The 21589-nt window shown below is 39.0% G+C and overlaps 1 protein-coding gene across 5 annotated transcripts in view; it reads right to left on the bottom strand.

Moving 5' to 3' along the window:
- The window catches only part of LOC128365763 (protein MTSS 1-like), a 53044-nt gene that overhangs the window by 19733 nt on the left and 11722 nt on the right, over positions 1–21589 (bottom strand). The window contains exon 1 of one of the 5 annotated variants that reach the window (XM_053326337.1): positions 10818–11066. The exons of the other annotated variants lie outside the window; for them this stretch is intronic. The gene's annotated coding sequence lies outside the window, so the exon portion shown is untranslated. Of the gene's footprint in view, positions 1–10817; positions 11067–21589 lie in introns of those variants that run through there. 5 annotated transcript variants of the gene reach the window in all.

The following is a 21589-nucleotide window of genomic DNA, read 5'->3' as shown; positions in this document are numbered from 1 at the left end:
TGTTCATTTCCAATGTGCTTTTTGCTCTCAAGTAACTTAGAGCTTACATTTAATAATAAGGTATATATATAAAAAGGTATATAAATAAGGTCATCTAATGTAATCTAATGAATGTGATGTCTGAATTTGTTATTTGCTGGTGTGTGCAGTGTACATGATATGAAAAGTAAGAGCACTAATAAAATGTAAACATTTCTCACTTTTCTGCCTTAAAAATATGCAACTGAACTCCGCTCACTGATTGTCTTTGTACTAGATTTAGGAGTGACTTAAAAAACAGAAAAAAATAATTTGCTGGACTTTCTAAATCAAACATCAGAAAGAAGAATTCCCTGACCCAAAGGCCTCAGAAAACAGTGGGAATCAGTGGAAAACACTGAGCTACGAATTGCAAATGTACTCAGGTCAAGAGAAGTGATGGGAAGTTTGATTTGGAACCTTGAAAATGTGCTTGAGGCTAGTGTCAGTTTCATTCACACAAGCTAACTAGCTGTCCACTGGAAGGCCTCAGGCTGGACAACCAAGCAGCGACTTGACGTTGATTGACAGAACCATTGTCTGGCTGCTCAGTATGGTTAGCCAATTTCTCTGTGGGACTAAAGCACTACTGTGTATGTGTGTCAGTGTGTGTATTGTATATTGTGTGTGTGTGTCTAAGTCTGCATGTGAGATAGAGGGGCCAGCAAGATCTTGTATGAAACTGTGTGTGACATTGATTCTGTGAGTTGCAACAGAAAGTGAATGATACGTTCTTAGTTTGTGTGTATGTGTGTGTGTGTGTGTGTGTGTGTGTGTGTGTGTGTGTGTGTGTGTGTGTGTGTGTGTGTGTATGTATGTGCTTGCGTGCGTGTCGGTGTTAAAGACAGTTTGATTGTGATGATCTGATGTGAAGTGTGAATCCCCTCCAACAGAGCGAGCCATTCTGCTGTCAGCACAGTCCATGCTGCATGCAGAGACACACACACAGAGCTGCCACTCACTCATTCACACTCATTCATACACACTCACACACACACATACACGACTAAGTTGATGGAAAGTTGTCAAATATATGTCCTAACTACAAATTTTGAAACAACAAATTAAAGAGGCCTAACTTGTTCTAGTACGCTCACCAATGATCTATGATGAGGACAAAAAAAAAAAAAAAAACTTCTACTTTTATTTAAAACATGAATAATTTAATAATGATCGGGAAACAAGACACAAAGCTTGACAAAAAATCCTGACAGAACAGGATGACAGCAATATCAACACAACATAACAATACACATTAAAATTTAAATTACGGTTTCAAATATTTGGAGTGAAAATTCAGTTAATGTAGTTACTAAACTGTAATGTGGTTGGGGACGCTGACAATGAACTGCTCTGATCTGAGACTTTTTGGAGCAAACTTGTGTAGACTGATGATAGACTTCTTACATACAGAACTTTGATGTCAGAGTTATAAAAGGTACAACAACACTGACTGTGTATGTTTGTCAGTAAGAAAATGCATCCGTGGAGATTCTGATCTAAGCCTGTCGTATTCTGCTCTTGTATTTTAACCAGTGAGAGCAGAGTGAAAGCACAGAGGGTGACTGTGCTTTAGGTTAGTCTCTAAGGCAATTTAAAACCTTCCCACACCTTTCAACAACATATCATTTTAATGTCAGTCCCACTGAGCCCATTGTGCCCCTAATGTTTTCCCTCCATTCATTCATATATTACTCTCTTACTGTGTGTGCTTGTTATTGCAAAGGGTGTGGCTACTACCTGACATTAAAGACCTTTCTGTTATGCAACATCACAATGCTAATTCATTCTTGTGTTGACTTGTTTAGTCATCTTATCCATCCATTCATCTGCCCGCCTACCTTTCCCCTAATATGATTGCTTGTTATTTCAGGCTGTGTGGCTGACAGATGCTCACAGGGATGCCACAAGGCCACAAAAACAAAACAGAAAAACAAGCTAAAGTTCATTCAGCACTACCCCACCCATACTACTGGATTTAATATGAGGCATATTAACGAAAACAAAGTCTGCTCTTGGTAATTTGCATAGGTGTGCCATTATGGGTGTGACAACACTGCAAAGCTCATTCTCGATTCAAATGTGTGAGATTATTGCAATGCCTACATTTCCATTTTAACGGTTCCACGAACAGCACATTTCCCATCTATTGTGTTTTGACTATTGCATAGCATACAATACATGGTAATAAAGAAAAGTTAACAGATGTTAATATTGCTGAAAATGCGGGTATGGTAGAAGAACTCCTCACATGCCACAAGCATAAAAAGACATTCTTACAACTAAAATAGTTCAGTAACGCTACATATCTCATGTGAAATAGACTCCTCTCTTTTCCTCTCTAACAGCATGTAGTCAATGTGGTATCTACCATGACTGCCGGTTACCGCGGAAACTGTATGCATGTGTATTGTGAGCATGTATTACTGTTATACATGACATTGATTTCAACCCACGTCATTCACTTCAAGGTGGAACATTATCTGCAGTTAGAAGAGTTAAATGTTAAGATGCTGGTCAAAAGTAAACATCATATCTGTTTGCCCAGTTTGAAGATACTGCTTTTGTTGTTCTCAGGATGAAGTGGCAACAAAAACAAAAAACATCTTGTCCACTCTGTCTAGCACTGAATGACCCCTGGATATAAATAGCTGCATTGGCAGCTCCAGACACACGCGGACACACACATAAAGCAAGCTCCGACTGACTTGCTGCTAGGCCAGACCTCTTGTCTCTCTCTCTTCTGTCTGTGTGTCTGTGTGTCTGTGTGTGTGTGTGTGTGTGTGTGTGTGTGTGTGTGTGTGTGTGTGTGTGTGTAGTGGCATAGCTGGCTGTCAGTAGAAATAGCTGCAAAGTGACATCCTTGTTTCGGAGACTTTTAATTATCCGTGCACCACCAACACCAGTTGAAAACACACACATACACTCAGAGAAACTATAAGCCCCTGTGTCCAATCAATGGTACATGGCACAACTTGGTGACAATATGTTTTAACATTTCAGTCTTTTGGCAAGCTCAAATAAACACCCACCATCATTTCCTTTAAGATTTGTATCACATGATTGAAACAAATGATTGAGTGGCAGCTTGTAATGCTGAGAAAGTACAACTTTTCTTTTCCTAATAAAGCTTAATCTCTTTATCTCTGATATTTTAGATTTCTGTGGGAACTACTGCCTTGTGAGTCTAAAGCGACATTTGTGACAGAGGTGACAATGTTCTGTCAGTATGTGTGTGTGAGAGAGAGAGAGAGAGAAAAAAGGAGAGAGAGATAGTATGGCCATTTTTTGGTGGGTAGTTGCCAAGTCTGTCCCTGTCCTCATCCCTTTTCCATGACTGTTCCTTGGAATGTCACACTGTGCTGACACGGACAGTGTGTGTGTGTGTGTGTGTGTTTGCACTTTGTAAGAAAGCCTTTGGAAGGACAGCACATACAATGGTTGATGTGTAAATGCATTGAAAACATACAACAAAAAGGCACTCACCAATTAATTGTAGTGTTATTATTATTATCAGCTGTAATTATGATACATAGACTGCAGCAGGATAGTTTCCCTATGTGAGTGAACATTTTGGCTGAGCATACCGTACTTAAAAAAGCTTACTAGACAGTTTCCCAGACACAGGAAGTGCAACTCATCCTCTCTGTGTGATTAAATAAAGGTAGAGGAACAAGGTTAACTTTCAGATTATTATGAGAATATGAAACCATCAATAAGGAGTCAATATAGTAGGAAGTCAGTTTGATATCAGCAATAATATACTGTGAAATCCTTTTTGTTCTATTCACCTACAGCCTTTACCTGTAATAAAGTCTTAATGGAGTTCTTTTAATTAGAAAAAGTAACAGTTTGTCTGTACACATTCACACTAAAGGCAGAAGAAAAGAGAAATAAAGAAAACCATTGAGAGAAAGAGGAAAAATGGAGAGAGAGACAGAAAGTCATTTGGCCTGGGTAGTTTTGTAGATCACAGAAGCCGGCTAACTAAACCCAGCTCTGTGTATGGGCACCAGATGGTGGCTGTTAACTATGGGCCAGTGGTTACACTGATAAGAGACTGGAGACCGTACAGCTGGATACACACACACATGCACACGCTCACCCAGCTGGACAGAGGTAAGGAGATCTGTTCACTAGCTAATTAGAGAGTCGGAGAAAAACACTAAAGTAACATCAACACAAGCTGGTTACATCTAAAATAGAATCTTTTCCTCTTTGTGTTGGACTCCAGTTGAACAAAGCCTCTGCTTTACATGACAAAAATTAGCAATGACACTTTTTCAAAATGATAGTGTACATCTGCACGGTGACATATTATGTTGATACGAGTGAAATAAATCTAGTGTATTCATTGTGAAAATTTGCTTTCATGCATATACAGTGGATACAGCCTCAGGCGTCACTTATTCTGTATACTTTCTTTATCAACAGGGATGTTTAACTGTTTTTTTTTTAACTTTTAAACTTTTATTTCTATAATGGTTACCACCTTTTCTTGTCCACAAAGTTTTTCTGTTTAACTTTAAAGTAAACCTACATCATTTTAAAGACTACTTTCCATTCCTATGATATCTTGAAAATGGATCTGTTTCTCTCTGTCACGCACGCACGCACGCACGCACGCACGCACGCACGCACGCACGCACGCACGCACACACACATACACTCACTATAGTTGAACAGTTGGCATGCCCAGATGGAGCCACCCACAGAGCGCAGATACAGGCTAGCATTTCATTCATTGATTTATTTGTCTACTCTGTCAGTCTGGTAGCTTACTGTGAATCTAAAATTACATTTTTTAATCAACAGGAAACCAACTGGCTGATTGTGAGGAGTTTTAATGAATCTGAGGCCCGAAGAAGCTAGAAAAAAGTCAAGTAATGTACGAATTTATGAGTGAAACAACTGATCAATCAATCACTCAATAAATTTGCTATGGTATTCTAGTCACAGGCAGGGGTTAAGTAGGGAGAGGTGTGTGGACATTAATCGCATGCTTTCCAAGGTCAAGGACTTATAATAGTTTGCTTTATTAGTTGTCCTGACTCTTGACTTCCTTGGGAACCAAGCTCACCTTAATTCATCAATGGCTGCTGACAGGAAGTCTGCTTGTCTGTCCCTGTTCACCCACACACACAAACACACACTCCACAGTCAGCAAGTCTGGACTCAAATGGGCCCCAACACATGCAAACGTGTGGGCACTCAAACACACACGCACCTGCTGCAGTGTGACCAGTGCTGACGCACAGAAACTCAGGACTGTCTGACTACATCTCCCAACAGCTGTCATCCAAAGACAGGAGAGGGGAAAAGGAGGACAGAGAGGAGAGGAGGGACTGATGAGGAGAGAGCCGAGGATTCATCATAATAAAATGATGGAGACAATTTCCAGATTCTGTAAAACTGTAAAACATTAACTCAATTACAGTTGGTAAAAAGGCTGTTCTCTGGTGTATCACAATGTAGCTGATGTGTATTAATTAGACTGTGTATTGGAAATAACAGATAGTAACATAACAGTAATAATATCAGTGCTATATCAATTAATTTTGCCTCATAGTGCTGCAAAGTTGAACCAGGGACATTATGTGGCACTGTAACCATTCAGTTGAGCATGGTTGTGGTGGTGGTTGTTTGATTTAGTGACGTAGCCAATGTGAATAGAAATGCAGAGCCTGTACTGACTAAACATCAGCACAGGTATGCCAGACCTGACTCGTGATTATACAGTAGCTCATAAAAAGGACGACATATGAACAGATGCAAAAACCAATATTTACATTTTTATCCATTTTCATAAATCATGTTTTTTTTATTGAGCATTCAGGGTGATATCAATCAAACAGCAGCTGGGTTGTTTTGGTAAAGTAAAAATAACTCAACAAAAATGAAACATTATTGTTTCACAGTATTCAGTCTTAAATCAGAATTCGGATTTCCTCTTCTTCTTACGCCTTGATGGAAGTAACATAAAGGGCCCTTCTAAATTATCCATCTTTAAAGACGACAAGTTGCAAAAGTGTTGATTAACTGAACGGATTAATAAGGTTCTGTCTGAGCAGCACCAGCGTTTAACCTTTTCTGCTATAAAGGTGAACTTGCATTGACAATGGACAATAAATGCCTTTAATACCATAATGTATTTAAGTGTTCAGAATGTGCTATGTTGATAAATCACAACGGTCAGTTTATTTTTTGAAGCATGCTGAACTCTTCATATACAGTAGTGAGGACGATAACTTATTAACTAGTATAACTTTTACCACATAGCACCATGAACACTGAATACTGACAGGAGAGCTAAGAGAGAGGAGAGCACATATCACAGACCACTGGCCTGGTTTAACCCCACGATACAGTGTATGAATAATTTGCATCACTGTCAGATGAGGCACGAGAACAACAACATGCTGCTGCCTGAGTGTCTATATTCAGATAGTGGATGATATGTGGCTTAGTGACAATATTCATCTACATGGGCGAAGGGCCAACAATGCAGTGGACACTACTGACTGTAATTCTACAACGAGTTATTAATAATAATGATAATAATGATAATAATAATAACAATAATAATAATAATAATAATAATAATAAAGATGTGTCTTTAAAATAACCAACAGACAGTGACTATAAACTGTAGTTGTGAATGTGTGTCAGTGTGCCACTGCAATGCAGTCAAATGCATCCTGAATAGTAATGCAGAAGACTTCCATTGCCCTTCACTCCTTTCCATTACCCTCCACTCCTGAAGGCTGCATCTCCCTCAATCTACCCCCTCCTCCTCTCTCTCCTCCTCATGTGCTCCTGTTTGTCTTTCCCTTTCTGCCCTCATCTTGTTTCTTCTTTTTCTCTTCAACTGCCCCATTCATTTCTTCTACTCTTCTCATTTGCTCATTTTTTTCCCTCCATCTTTAATTCACCTGTCCTCTTTCACCATGTTTGCAACACTTCTTCACTCCTCCACTTTATTCTGTTATCTCAACATTTGTGTGGAAAGTACAAGCAGTGGAAAGATTATTTACAGGGACAAAGTTTTGGACCTGATCTAGACTAAACATACTGTACTAGTACAGGTAATAAGTGTGCCACTGCATTGCAGCAGCCTGAATACTAATGAAAGTTGTTCAAAAGTTTAAATGTTCATTTGCAATTTTCTGTAACGGTCCTAGTAATATTTTCTAGTAAAATGTACTGAAGTAGCAAATCACATGACATGGTTCAGCCACATGTGATAAAAAAGGCTATAAATACAGTTGCAAGAACAATATTTCCCACTCTTTTCTAGGGATGTTTTATTTGTGAAGTGAATTTAATTTAATTCTAATTATAACTATTCTAGTTACCTATCTGTTAACTCCTGCTGCTCCATCTATTTCACTCTGTAGATATTATTTGGGGTGCTTTAACTGTGCATTCTCTCTGATGTCTCTATGTGACGTTTACATTTTAAATTCATGTTTTGACAGCGTTGTGGGTGCAAATTCAGGAGGCTTATCTCCACCCAGTCACTGCAGTTACAGTCAAATCAAGCGCACATCCAGAGCAGCCCCCCACACTCAACTGATTTAACAGCTACATGAGTCCCATGTTTTACGTTCTAATGCTATTGTCCACTGTATGTGATGTGAAAATGTCAGAGAGAATGTCAGAGATATAAAAAGCTTGTCTCCTGGTATTCGTTCGAGGCACTGCAGAGTGTCTGTCCTACTGGCTACTAGAACAACGGCCAATGTGGAAACTCCAACACTCGGTCAGCCAAGTTATTGTGTAACTTCATCACTCACTCACAGACAACAGCGGATAAAGAAGTGGTCCTTGGCCCATCCAGTTAAAAAAAAGAATATAAGTTCAGTTTCTGATGTTGAGGACTGAAATGTGACGAGGTGAGGGTAGCTAAGGATGAAGGGGGAAGGACAGAGAATGGGTGACAGAGAGGACTAATTTGAGGGTGACAGTATGCCACCTTGGTGTGGTTCCGCAGTGTGAATGCTAACGAGGTCTTGAGGCTAAAGATAAACAAGAAAAGATATCTGACAAATGCTCCCATTGTTTTATGTGTCTCATTTGGAAGCTTACTGAGCTACTGCATCACTACCTCCCTCTTCTGTTATTCTCTCTTTCATTCTCCATTTCTGTCTCATAGCACTGTGGAAATGGATGGATATTAAAGGACGGCAACCAATTAAGATAACAAGAATGAATTGCTGTTGTCTACAAAATGCCACCATCCTTTTTCCTGTTACACCACTGTGTGGTTTGAGATCAGTTATTTATTCACAGCAAGTGCTTCCTGTTTTTTCTCATACATCATCATTAAAACTATGAATATTCTGCATCTGGCATCTATCATTGTAACAATTATTTGGAAAACACAACAAGAGTGTCTTGTGGTGCCTACATCAAAATGCTACAAAATCATTTCTTATTCAGATGTGTGTGTGTGTGGGTCATTAAAGCTGAATAACCAAGGGTGTATGTGTCTACTGTTGCACTGTTGCCGTTTACATGGACAACATTAAATAAATGTAAATTCAGAAATTCCTAAACCTGTAGGCAAAAGGTTGTTTGGTCATAGCTGCTTAATAAAAACTAATTAAAAAATACACATGTGGGTTTTATTAGGGTAAGTTTTATTAGGCCTGCAGAGCAGTTAGAAAGTATTTAAAGATTTCTGAGGATGTTCACAGTGGAAGATCTGTAGCTGTTTTCATACATACTGTCTGTTAGGTTTAGGACAATGAAACAGGACCGTCATCCTGAACATACAGCTAAAGCAAAAACAAGCTGTGTTTTATGTCCAAACAGTAGAAATGTTTTTGTCACCTGACATCAATCTAACTGAGCAGGTGTTTTCAGTCAGTGATTGGCTGCTGACAATTTGCAAATATTCAAGTTGGTGACTTTACTCTACATTTCACTTAATATGAATTCCTTAATTTGTCCAATTATCATTTCTTTGCTGAAATTGGGGAATAAGGTATTTAAATAAGGCTACAATTTTTGCACTTGTCCTCAAATATGGGTATGAAACACTTTAATCTTGAAGAGTTTTTAAAATAAAAAATATAAAAATATTTTAAAATAATTACTACTTTATGTATCACAAGTGTATCAGATCTTGATTGCAACTATAAATTTAAGTTAAGCATGAATGATGAAACAAGTATACAGAGAAATGAAACAGCATGCCACTTCTGCCTGGAGACATACTGTAGGGCTGAAGAGTATGGCTGTATGTTAATGTGGTCTCTAAGATTCACGTACAAGAAGAGTACATGAATAACAGTGTGTGTGGTCTCTAGATAGAAATCCTCTGCTAGAAACAGTCTCCAGACAGAATTGATATGCTAATGTATGCTAACTGGCTTACTGTACTGTAATACTGTAATATACTATAACTGTACGTGCTGGTTTCAGATGCAGATTGCAACACAAATGTAGGTCATGGAGGAATTTAAACCCCTGTTACAGTGATTCTACTGTATTCATTTCTCTGATTTCTACTTTTAAGCTGCTGTCTCTGATGGACTTATGTATTGCACACTCCAATCTTTTTGTGTTCAGTTTAGCTCTCTCTCTCTCTCTCTCGTTTCTTTCTGTGCTAGTTAATTTTACTGCTCCCACCCCTGGTCTCTGATGTCTCTCTGAATGTTGTACCATAATGTTAACATGGTGCCAGAGTTAATCCAGTCAGTAAGCAATTGGCCAGTTCAATGAGCGGTCAAAGTCAAGACAAAAATAAACGCCCACAGAGAAATGGAGAATGTCTCATGGGAAAGTACATGATGGAAATACAGCATTTTGGTGCACCCATGCAGATGCTATTACCGAGTCTCAGTAAACCAAGATTTTCTTTGCTTTACTACAGCCGTGTTATATAAAGACGTCTGTAGGTATTCACTCAGGACTCAGCGTTGCTTTTAAGCACTTCTAATTTTTAGCTGGAGGCCTGGAGCACAAGACTTTTGTCACCCCCTTCTGACAGTGACATTGATTAGAAAAACACTGTTGACACGCTGTAGCCTTGACTGTAAAACTGTGGATACATTTTAAGCGTCACGCAACTCCCGTGAACTCTCAGAATTTGATACATTCGGTCTGATAACATTTGGAAAGTCTAGAAGAGCCGTACAATAAATTATTTCATCCCAGTTTAAGTTAGCAGAGGGCCAACTGGAAGTTAGCGGGATCGGCTGGTGGCAGTCTGTGGTGCACTGGTTTATCTAGGCTTAATCAGCATTGTGTGAACTTGTTTGGCAAGGATTTTATTTAACTGAAGTTCATTTAGTTAGTTAGTAGTAAGTTTTGGACCGCAGGTTTAACTGTTTGGAAAATTATAACTGTTGAATCTCTTCACATCTTATATTGTCATGTCTTTATTTTTTGCACCAATCTGCAGATTGTTATAGGGTTAAACAATGCAAATATACCAACTACTGGTGGCAGGTTAAATCTATAGTCAACAGACTTTTGGACAATTCCAAATCATTCAAAGTAGCATTTCTGCCTCGTTAGCATTCAAAGCATCAAATGTAAAACAAATAATTAACCTCCAAAATAACAAAGCCCAAGTGTTGTTGCAATTGAACTGGCAATATGAGCATTTACTCACAGACAGCTAGTGTCGGTAAATTGTTCGACACATAACAGCTTAACAGCAGCTATGAATCTGCTCACCAGAATCTCACCCATTATAGCCACCAATGAGAGGGTTTATATGTATCATAAGATGACCAGAAAGGGAGAAAGAGAGAGAGACAGAGAGAGGGACAGATAGAACAGATTACCCTAGAGCCCACTCTTGCTCTTTTCTGGGCTATGGTGCCCCATTTTTTTCTTTAATCTCCCTTTCTGGTCTGACACACATTCCACAGACAGATAGACAGAAAGGATTTACTAGGTCCAATGAACTAAATTCACTGCCATCCTTATTTGTGGCATGCAGAACTGAGCAGCAGTGGCAATGATAACTGCAACTTGAAACCATCCAACCACAAAACTATAAGACACTGACTGGTGAAAAGTGTCACGTCAACATATGATCAGAACGTGCAAAAAGTCTGATGCCACAGTTAATCATTCACAGTGAAGAGGGCAGAGGTTCGTATTCCCACTGCAATAAAAACTGAATAAACTAAGCTATGAGTCACAGGGTCTGAGTCAATGTTCTCATAGTATGTAAGATTAAAGTCTACTAAATAGGACCTGCATTACTCTCAAAGTCAGTCCAGTCTGAACAACAACATACAGAGAATAAGACCTTGTGGAGACTTACTCTGATAAACAGTGAATACAGTGCTTAAAGGTTGCTGACTTCCTGTATGTTCATCATTATCAACAAACCTAAAGACCAAGACCAACAGTGACCTGATCTACTCACAAGTTCTGAAAAACCAAAAGGTGCAAGATAGAAAGCAAAGACATAAAAAAACGGTTCATACTGATGCTCAATCAAATATTGACAAGTAACCAACATTACAATAATCTAATCAACTATGCCATTAAAACAAGTTACGCTGGTTTTATTGGCACCTAGAAAAGACAATAGCAGAATGAGAGCATAAGGTTACTCTAATAGCTAATGGGAAAGAATATCAAATATCCACCTCAGTCTATAGCAGATAGACATATATCATCTTACCACTACAATTAGACAGCCTGCAATTTAAAGATGAGTGTCAAAATTTGGATGTGACATTTTGTTTGCTGAGGGCAAAATACACCCGGAAACACAATTTACACATGCCATCTATCATTCTCCTTTATAATGAAGAACAGCCTATTGTCTGACTTGGTAGGAAACTTGAAACCAAACATGTCATCTAAAATATCAATAATCCAGATTTGCTTTTCACCCTCTTTACTTGGTCTCTAAATGTGCCTGTGACCTTTTCTTTGCCTGTATGGAGATTCTCAAAGGCCTCCAGTCAGCGAGATACTGGTGATAATTTAAACCAGATACGCAGTAGAGACTGAACTGTTTGTCAGTACAACACAACACTGCCTTGTTTGTAATAATGACCACCAGATTACACCCACCGTGTGTGTGTGTGTGTGTGCGTGCCTGTGTCTGAACCTCTGCATATGTCTGCGCACACGTGAGCTCCCCCCATGCCGTCAAAAATTTAGCAAGGGGACATTCTCCACCCCAGTGTCACCCCACATCCAGCCACCCGCCCACGTACCCACAACACACACATATTCAAACTCTTCACACAGACACATCATTCATTTGTTTTATGAAGTGTCTATGGGACGATGAACAATCAAGACACTGAAAGCTCACTGAGGCTGCCCGCTAACTGAGTAACTTGAACAGATTGAACTTAACCTTTACTTATCCATCTATCAACCTGTACAATGGCTTTATTATCACATACACACTCAATGATAAACTCATACCTACTTAATCAATTTATAGAACGCCGTGAGACGTGCTTGCTCAGCAGTTTACAACATGTTAACAAAAATGTTTTTTTCTTACAAACTCAAACAGCTGAAGTTGAAAATGATAACATGTAAACACACTAGACACATATAACACACATTGTGAAAGGTCAATTTTAAGATTTGCACGTATAAAGCAGTCTAAAAGAACAACAGTTTTCCCCTGACTGTGGAGTCCTGAACTTAATCCAGCTTCACCTCCGCTGTTCTGTACAGCAGATGGCTCCGCTGTCTAGTAACACAGCAACAAGCTGACGGTATCCCACTGTGCGTGTGTGTATCTATCTGTGGTTATTTACTTCAATGTCAATGACAATGTTACATCACCTTATTCTCAAGTATGTAATAAGCTTCCCATTGCGACTTCTGTCTCTGGCCCTCCTCAAACTACCCGTCTTTTCCTGTGTCCTTGAAGGATGATTCAACGGAGCACAAAGTTTCTGATGATAAACAAAAAAGTTGTTTGGCGTTGCTGTCACAGACCAGCTGTGTATACACCTGGCTTCGACAGCCTGGAAACAGACAGGAGGAGAGGGTTTAAGATGCAGAGTAGAAGGGGACACGGAAAAAGAAAGAAAACGAACGTAGAGAAAGGAAAAAAAAGAAGGTGAGAAAAAATATGCAAAATGAAGGTAGGTCGTGGAAAGGCTCTGAATGTAAGCTACTCTATGAAGTCTAGTGTGAGTCTACAAGTGTGTGCATGGCAGTGTAGAACAAAGGTGGACTGTGTCGGGTCACAGCCTGGCTCACTGGATGTGGTCTTCTGTGAATGTGTTGAGTGTTAACTATTAAAGAGAGAGAAAGCTAAAATTAGCACACACTTCCACAACATATACACTTGTGGGTTAGACACAGACATCAGTGTTTTAAGGTCAATTAAATGGCACACACACACACACACACAACAACCACGCACAAAGTAAAGTCTAATTTTCTAAAGAAAACGTGTCCAAACAACATGTAGAAGCTTGCTTTTTGACCTTAAAATATGAGGAACAAACACACATACGCAGACAGAGCAGTTATCAGCCCTTGTCACTCTTGTGGTAAACATTTAAGGAAATGTCAGCCGCTGATAATTACGTCAATCAAAAACTAATAAGCTTAACAGGTGCATGAGTACCATATGAATCTGGCTGAGGGCTAAATGCACTCACTGTCTTTGTCATGCACACTGACACGACAATTTTAAATGTTGTACGCTGCCAACGTCAGGTTTCACATTAACCCGAGTTAACCCCAGAAGTTTTCCAGCAGATAAAAGCCAGGTGCACAAAAGTCAACGGGAAGTCCAAGCGGTTTTCTCTGCTGACGTTTCAGGAACTGTTGGCAGGTTATATGAAGCCTATTTGCCACCCTTTTGAGAGGGTTGGCATGCACTGAATTGCTGTCTTGACCTTGCAACCTTGTTTGGGGCTCAGCAGTGTATCATATTTGACATTTTCATTAGTGGTGATGCAAGCACAGGAATAAGATACCTTTGTCACTTTGGGCAACATCAAGACAGAAAACAACTATCTGGTAATGTGGGATGTTCTCTGATGGTGTATCGTCTAGTTTGCAGGTTAGGCAATTTCTCAGCGGGCTACTCTGAAGGGTGACTGGTCGAAGACAAATAGGTGCCCACTCAAATTAGGATTACTATTCTCCTTTAAGAGCTTAGAGTGAGAGCCTTTGATGAGGGTTTTTTTTTTTATGAGTAAGAAGTACAAATTCTTCAACTTGCTTAATAAATGCCTATTAAACCACCTCAGCATGACATAAGTCAGATGTTTATTTGCCAGAGAAATGTGTGTTTTGAATTTGGCTTTGCATGCATTTCAGATGTTCCACATCCAAAGCTCACTGGTCTAACCGGGTTCATGTTTAAACAAAAACAGAAAGCAAACAGCGCTAACACCCACAAACACATACACGCACAGTCAAGTGGAAAAAGGATTCTCTGCTCCTCTGGCTCACACGGGTGTTTGGCCTCCTCTCTTCTGTCTCAACAACATACTCCTCACTTTCTCCTCGAGAGAGTCCCGTGTCTTATCCACATACACACACAACAAGGACAGTTCACACATTTGTGTCCCTGAACAACATGATAAGGGCATTTTTGGAGCTTATCTCTGAATTTTAATATCAATGAGCAGATGTTAATATTAAAGCAGATGGCTACAGCTAAATCTTTCAAAGACATTTTTATTTTCTATGACATTATACTGAAAACTAAAAGGCTAAATGAGTAAATCTACCATGAGACATGATAAAAGTCTGACCTATTAATTCTCAAACAGCAGAAAGATAATGACGCAATAAACCAGATGACTCATTAGTCAGTGAGTCTAAGAGAGACATATATGTACATTTCAGTCTATATACAAAAAATCTATACATATGTGTTTACATACATGTGCAAGTGCATACATACATGGGTGTGCAAGCCTGAATTAGTCATAGACATAGTGAGTGTATGCGTGAGTCTGTGTGTTTGACCCATTAACTGATTTAATTGCTGGTTCCAGTGATTTGTAAGATTCCCAGGATGAGGTCAGGACGAATAGACGAGAACAGAGGGTGGATTGAGAGGCAGGCAGCGTGTCCAGAGGATGGGATCTAGCTCTGGGCTGGAAAGAGGACAGGAAATGTATACGCTCAGGCTGGTCTTGGACTGGAAAGAGCACTTTCAGAGAGGGCATTGAGACAGTGGACTAGTTCAGGATCTGAAGGCTGCTCTGTAACAGAGGCCAAGCCATGAACTGAGAGGGGCAGAGAGGAAAGGGCCTGATTTTTTTTTGGAGCTGTATGGGGTTCTGTCATAAACAGAGAGCATAGAGTGTGCTCAGATAAATGAGCAAAATACAGACAGGATTACATTCAAGTCTGCTCCACAAAGGTCTGTTTAGTGCATTCCAAACTGGGTTTAGAAAGCCGCTCGGTTCATTAACAAAATGTCACTTTTGTCTAAGAGCCTGTCAAGTAAAATTACATCTGCATTCAGGTAAAGCTTAATCAGTTATCTAGAATTACTGAGAGCAGCTGAAAAGGAAAGCAGCACGATCAAATCTGACTGTCTACTAATTTCAAACTCTGCAAGATATTTTCTTATTAACTCATCACTTATTTATTTTAATTAACATTGGCTGGATGTGTGCTCATTCACAGTAATTATATAGCTCAGCGGAATAAAAATGGGATGAGAGGAAACAAGGGCCTCATTGAAACAATGGGGCATTAATATGCACACACTTGCACATACACAACAAAAACACATACGTATAGCATATGTGTACACACACAAACTCTTGCACTCACATGAGATGGACACACTAACTTGCACACACTGATGTGAACGCTTGTAGACTACCCAGAGCTCTGGATGACATACAGCCTTATTAATGCACGGCTTTTCTGCCCTGCAGTCTCATTCTGTATCAAAGACTACAGAAACCTACAGTATCTAGACCATATGTTCACTCATTACTAACCCACTATCTCCCTCTTAGACTCTGTGCACCTTACCTTTTCACATCCACACTTTAACCCTCAGTTTTATGTGAACATTAATTGACCTACATTTTTCTCATGCATGCTTTTAAAGACCTTTTTACACTCTTACATGCACACTCATTTACAGCACCTGTAATCTGTAACAGTAGTCCTGTATGCACTGTCAAACTGTGCTCAGGATCCCTCAACAAACACAAGTTGTTTGTCCAAGTAGCATTGGTTACTTTTAACACTACATTATACGCCTTTATTAAGTTTCTAATCATTTTTAAAGTACTAACCACCAAGACTGGAACGTGAATACATTATCTACGCCTGTAACAGTCTCAAGCATAGATAACAGATAACAGTTGTGACGGCTTCTGTCCTGCATTAGCAGAGGCACCAAGTGCATTACCAGATGACTGGAGATAGAAGAAGGTAAATCTTTAGAGACATCTGGGGTTTACAGCCCCACTTACCCCCAAAATCTGCTAAAGACAGCAACATGTTTTATTGTTTATCCAATTTATTTTTTCTGTTTCAGACAGATTTTATTCTAAAATGAATAAGAAATACACAACAGATAGTCCCAAAGCAAGAAGATACACACCTCTAGATTGGAAGTTATTTTTGGGTGCTGAACTCATTGTAGGCCCACAAGGGCCTCAGTGGAACTAAGCTATTCCATAAGGAGGGGCGGCATTAATGTTAATGGGAGAGGTTATACAACAGGCTGATGCTAGGCAGTCTAAAGAGGTCAGAAAGATGTAGCACAGCCACTTTGTCAGAACTCCAGGCAAGTTTGCAAATACAGAGCATCAAGGGCATCTCACCCAGTGCAGCAACTATTTTCCCTAAAATATTCCCAGCAAACATTACTACACTATGATTGTGGGGCTAATAATTCAACACACCTAAAGCAGCTCAAGTCATGTCCAGACAAACAATCATTAAAGTTTCATAAAGGCTAAAGCTTACACAGACATACTGGTCTCCTTCCAGTCAAAATACTGGTGAAGTTCAGTCCAAGTGAAGAAAAAAACAGGTACAGTCAGCTAAGAGACAATAGAGCAATAAAAAGGTAGATAACAGGTGTCAATGAAAAGTGTGTCAACATGACAGCAATAAGGATACTATGGTATTGATATGAGCTGTACAGTGTCATGAAATTATTGATTATTATAGCTCAAAACAATCAGAGGAACTGGATCAGTGACTAGAGGATTCAAGTAATTATCAGTTATAAAACATGTTTGTAGGACCATATAATCCTTTTAGGTCCAAACTGTTCTAACAGGCTTCTACATGCTAGCACTATGGCAGGTGTATATTTCATCCCTACAGAGTCAGACGTGTCCAAACAGACTCAACACTAGACCTGCTGACAGAGCCACTGGGATTAATACACACACAGACACACAGACACACACACACACGTACAGTAGATGTACACACAAATACTCATTCTACATGCAGAGACAGTGTCCTGACAGCTGTCAGCCCATATGTGACATAGCCCTGGATATTTTTATAACTGTGAACTAACTATTATGCTTCAGAGAGAAAAGACAGGCACACTAGTTGATTTGCATCCTTGCAATGTTAAGATGTATAAAAGACAGATGTATAATTTACCAATCCTCATAATTTACTATGTTACATATTCTAAAGGACACTCATTTTAATTGTGTACTACGTGTTGCAACACAATCCAAAGGACAAGGTCTTTGTGAGACACAACTCATGAAAGATTTTAACAAGCCTCTAATAATGTCTCAAAACTGGTAAAACAGCTTAATTTCAGTTCTTGAGTTCTTGAGTTCTTGTGTTAATTTGCTATGGAGTCTTCCCACGGTCCTTTTTACTATATAAATATGTTGGTCATATTGGCTCAACTTCATCAAAGCTAAGACAAACTCTATTTTATTTTCAGTGATTTAAATATGTCTGTTTTTATTCCAACAATGATGTGGAAAGTACATCAAATTGCATTATGTTGTTATTTTTAACTTGAGCTCTCCTTGTCTGGTCTGTCGTATGAACTGACCTCATCTGCGGGCTGGTTGCTGTCAGCTGTTTCACTGTGGCTGACTCAAGACTCACTCCGTCACTCTCACACTTACTTGGTGAATGGAATACCACAAAGAGGTAACGCTGCTATACGTGAACACAGAAACGCACATGTAGAAATAAGCTAAAAAAAGACACAATCACATGCGTGCAGTAACACACACACACACACACACACACACACAAGCCCTTTACAACACTGAGGCGGCAACTATGATGAAACCCATGATGCAAATCAGAAGGAAAGAGGGAATCTACATGGCAAGATGAACTAGCCCTTTATGAAACAAGAGAAAAGATTATTTTCAAGACAAGACTGTTCTTTTGCCTTCTCTGTTCTCCCGCTCTCTTCTTTTTATTTATCTTCTTCTCTCTCTCTTCACAGATAGAACAGAGCTTTGTCTCATTCTTCACCAATGACCAGCACAGTTTAATGTTTTCAGAGGGCGGGAATATGGTTCAGATTGCCTGTTTTTTTCTAAGTCAACAGCTGAAATGAAGCTAAAAAGAAAATCACAAAATACTGCAAGGCTACTGCCTGGCTTTATGCAGCACTGTATTAAATATTATGGTTGTTTTGATTTGTCTTCGATTTAATCAGTGCATCAGTCCCACTAGGCGACTCAAATTCATTATTTAACTTTTCCTCCATGTCAACTTGCTAACTCTTGGGAATAAAAAGTAGAGTAAATCAACAACAGGTTGTGCTCTGTAGTTGGATTCACTTGGCCGGTCTTCTCACATATATTTTCTTAACTGCTTAGTTACCTAGTAGGGGAGGGGGAAATAACTGGATCTTAGATGTATCATGATTCTCTTAAACTCTCTTCACAGTCTTTTATAAATTGCAGTGAAGTCTCACTTTGGGGGAGGTGATGAGTTAAGAAGATTACTAACAGAATGTGAATCATTCTGCCCATTTAACTCGTTAAGTTGAACCTAACATTAATTAACCAATTCCAGCAAGTGCACTTTGCTAAAAACATGTTTTTATTCTCCCTACTGACAAAATATTTAGTCTGTGCACCACGAAGAATTAAAAGTCAAAGATATGCTCTGATTTTAAAACATGAAATGAACTGGAATATAATCAAATTGTTTCTAGCCCTACTGCTTATAATGTCACATGTTTCCTTTCAGCCTCTGATCATTACTACAGAACAAATTCACAAACACCTTTTGTTAACAGCTTGTTTGTTTGTCAGTCTCCTGGACATTGTTCCATGTAGCATGATGTCTGAGCTCATCTATCAGCTCAGACTGGAAACATGTTTAATCATTAACTTTTAATCACATGAGTTTAAATCAAATAGAACCATTAGAGCTATTAGACCAAACACTGTCACGCTGCTTCAAGGCAGAAGCAGTTAGCTAGGTGAATGATGTTTGTGACGTCCTGGTGTGTGTCTGTGTCAAAATAGATACAGGCTCATCTCTGCACATAATATTTTTAACATTTAACCATTTTTTCACCTCTTAAATTCAGTTCCTTAGTGAATGAGTTAGAGGATTAGTGTGAAGACAGCAAGCAGACATAAGCATACTCCTGTCACCGGAGTTGCTGAAGGCAAGACAACTTTGAAAATGTTAAGCCTAAGTCTAAAAATTTAACATGGTCCTGTCATGGACAAACAAAAGAGCTGTTTAAACATTTTTGTAGTATCTTTGTTGTTGACATTACACAGTGACATACAACACTTCATAAACAAATACACAGGCCATTTTTTCTCTCAAGATCTCTCCCTCTTAAGGCTCAGAAGAATGTTTAACATTGAGTTTTTAAGGTTATGTGCTGGCTTGCCACATGATGGTCATTAACGTTGGTTTCAACTTTATTCAGTGGCTTGGAGGGTCAAAAGTGTGCTCAGGACACTTCCTGAAAGCTAGCCAACTGGTGTTGAAGCCCATGCTGAAAGAAAAACATCCCATCCATTAAAAAAAAACAAATAAACATGGAGTAGTCTAAGCTGCACTCGACATTCAGCATCTACTGCTAAAATAAACAGTGGTGCAAAGACAAAAGCAGACAAAGAAGGGAATGTACACAGGATTGTGACTAAGAGGATCATCAGGAAAAGGGGGATTTCATCTAGAAGAAAATTGAGTTAGTGTTCAATGAAACTTGAGATTGTGAAAATAAACCTAAAAAAATACCTCTGAGCAGCATTCAAGAAACAAAAACTATGCAGTCATGCTGTGCAGAAGTGCAAAAAGCAGCTGAAAAACAAGTAGAAACGAGAGGCAATGTGGAGATGCCAGAGAACTTTTCAGTGCACTTTATCAGACTGAGACAACAAAGCAACGAGAGTTCTTTGTTCAGGAAGAAAGTCCAAATCCGAACACGACACAACAGAGCACGGCCAAACAGGTGGTTTCAGCTAATCCTCTGTGAGTGTGTCTGTGTGTGTCTGTGTGAGTGAGTGAGTATGTGTGTGTGTGTGTGTGTGTGTGTGTGTGTGTGTGTGTGTGTGTGTACGTGCATGCATATCATTCTATCTTTGAGAGAACCTATTTCAGTTAAAAAACAGCGCTGTGAAGGCATTTTGACCAGTCCTTACACCTTCGAAGGGCAGTTTGAGGGTTAAGACTGAGTTTTAAGTTTAAGATAATTGATTTACAATTGGGTTTAGGTTCAGTTTAGGGTAAGGGTTTGGTTTAGACATTTAGTTGTGATGGTTAAGGTTAGAGTAAGGGGTAATGAGTGTGTAAGTCTGTCTTTCATTTTGAAAAATGTAAACATCCAACAATGGCTCATTGGCATGTATATTATATATACTGTCATATACGTGTACTTCTTCTACCGAATCAAATAGGTCCAGTCTTTGCTGAGAATGTGTTCACTCTAAGCTCTGACAGAGTCTGAATAATAGACCACAACAAGAAAAGAAAGGCTGAAAGCTTTGTCTGAAAGCTTAAGTTCGTGTCTTTTATACAAACTTTCTCCACTTGGCATTCCAGTTTAAATTTCACTCAACTGTAAATGTGTAAGCTGGGATTTAACTTTACTATTGACAAAAAAAGAAGCACACACACACTATTCTCTAATTGTGTGCCTGGTCCATGCTATGCTTTTGAATAAAACATGTGGTTATCGTAAATCATTCAAATAAATTACACAAAAAAAAGTAAACGAGCGCTGACACTTACATGACCCTACAGTTTATCACTGGATTATTTCCACACTCAAAGGTTTTTAATTTACCACACTGATTAATTGTTATAGATATATTGCTGAAAAGGTTTGGACAACAAATCAGCAGACATGTTTTATTTTAATAACACTGCATGTTAATGGTGTAATTATTATGTTTTTCTTATAGTGCATTTGGTTTATAAGCTATTACACAGAGGCTGAGTGAAAAGAGAAAGAGTACACAGTCCAATGTTGCCTCACCTAGCTTCACTTGAATCAACAGATGATACACTTCGATATAAAGGATATGACAAGGATATGACTATGTTTTAATATAATTTATACACCGCTGAGTAAGCATGAGAGAGTTGACTAAGAGCTCATCAACACTGATAATAACAGTGTGCGAATTGCGAATCCATGAGGTGTTTT

This window comes from Scomber japonicus, chromosome 10 (assembly GCF_027409825.1).
Source record: "Scomber japonicus isolate fScoJap1 chromosome 10, fScoJap1.pri, whole genome shotgun sequence".
Taxonomy (NCBI): domain Eukaryota; kingdom Metazoa; phylum Chordata; class Actinopteri; order Scombriformes; family Scombridae; genus Scomber; species Scomber japonicus.
Note: the sequence above shows the minus strand (reverse complement) of the source record. Positions and strands in the feature narration are given on the sequence as shown.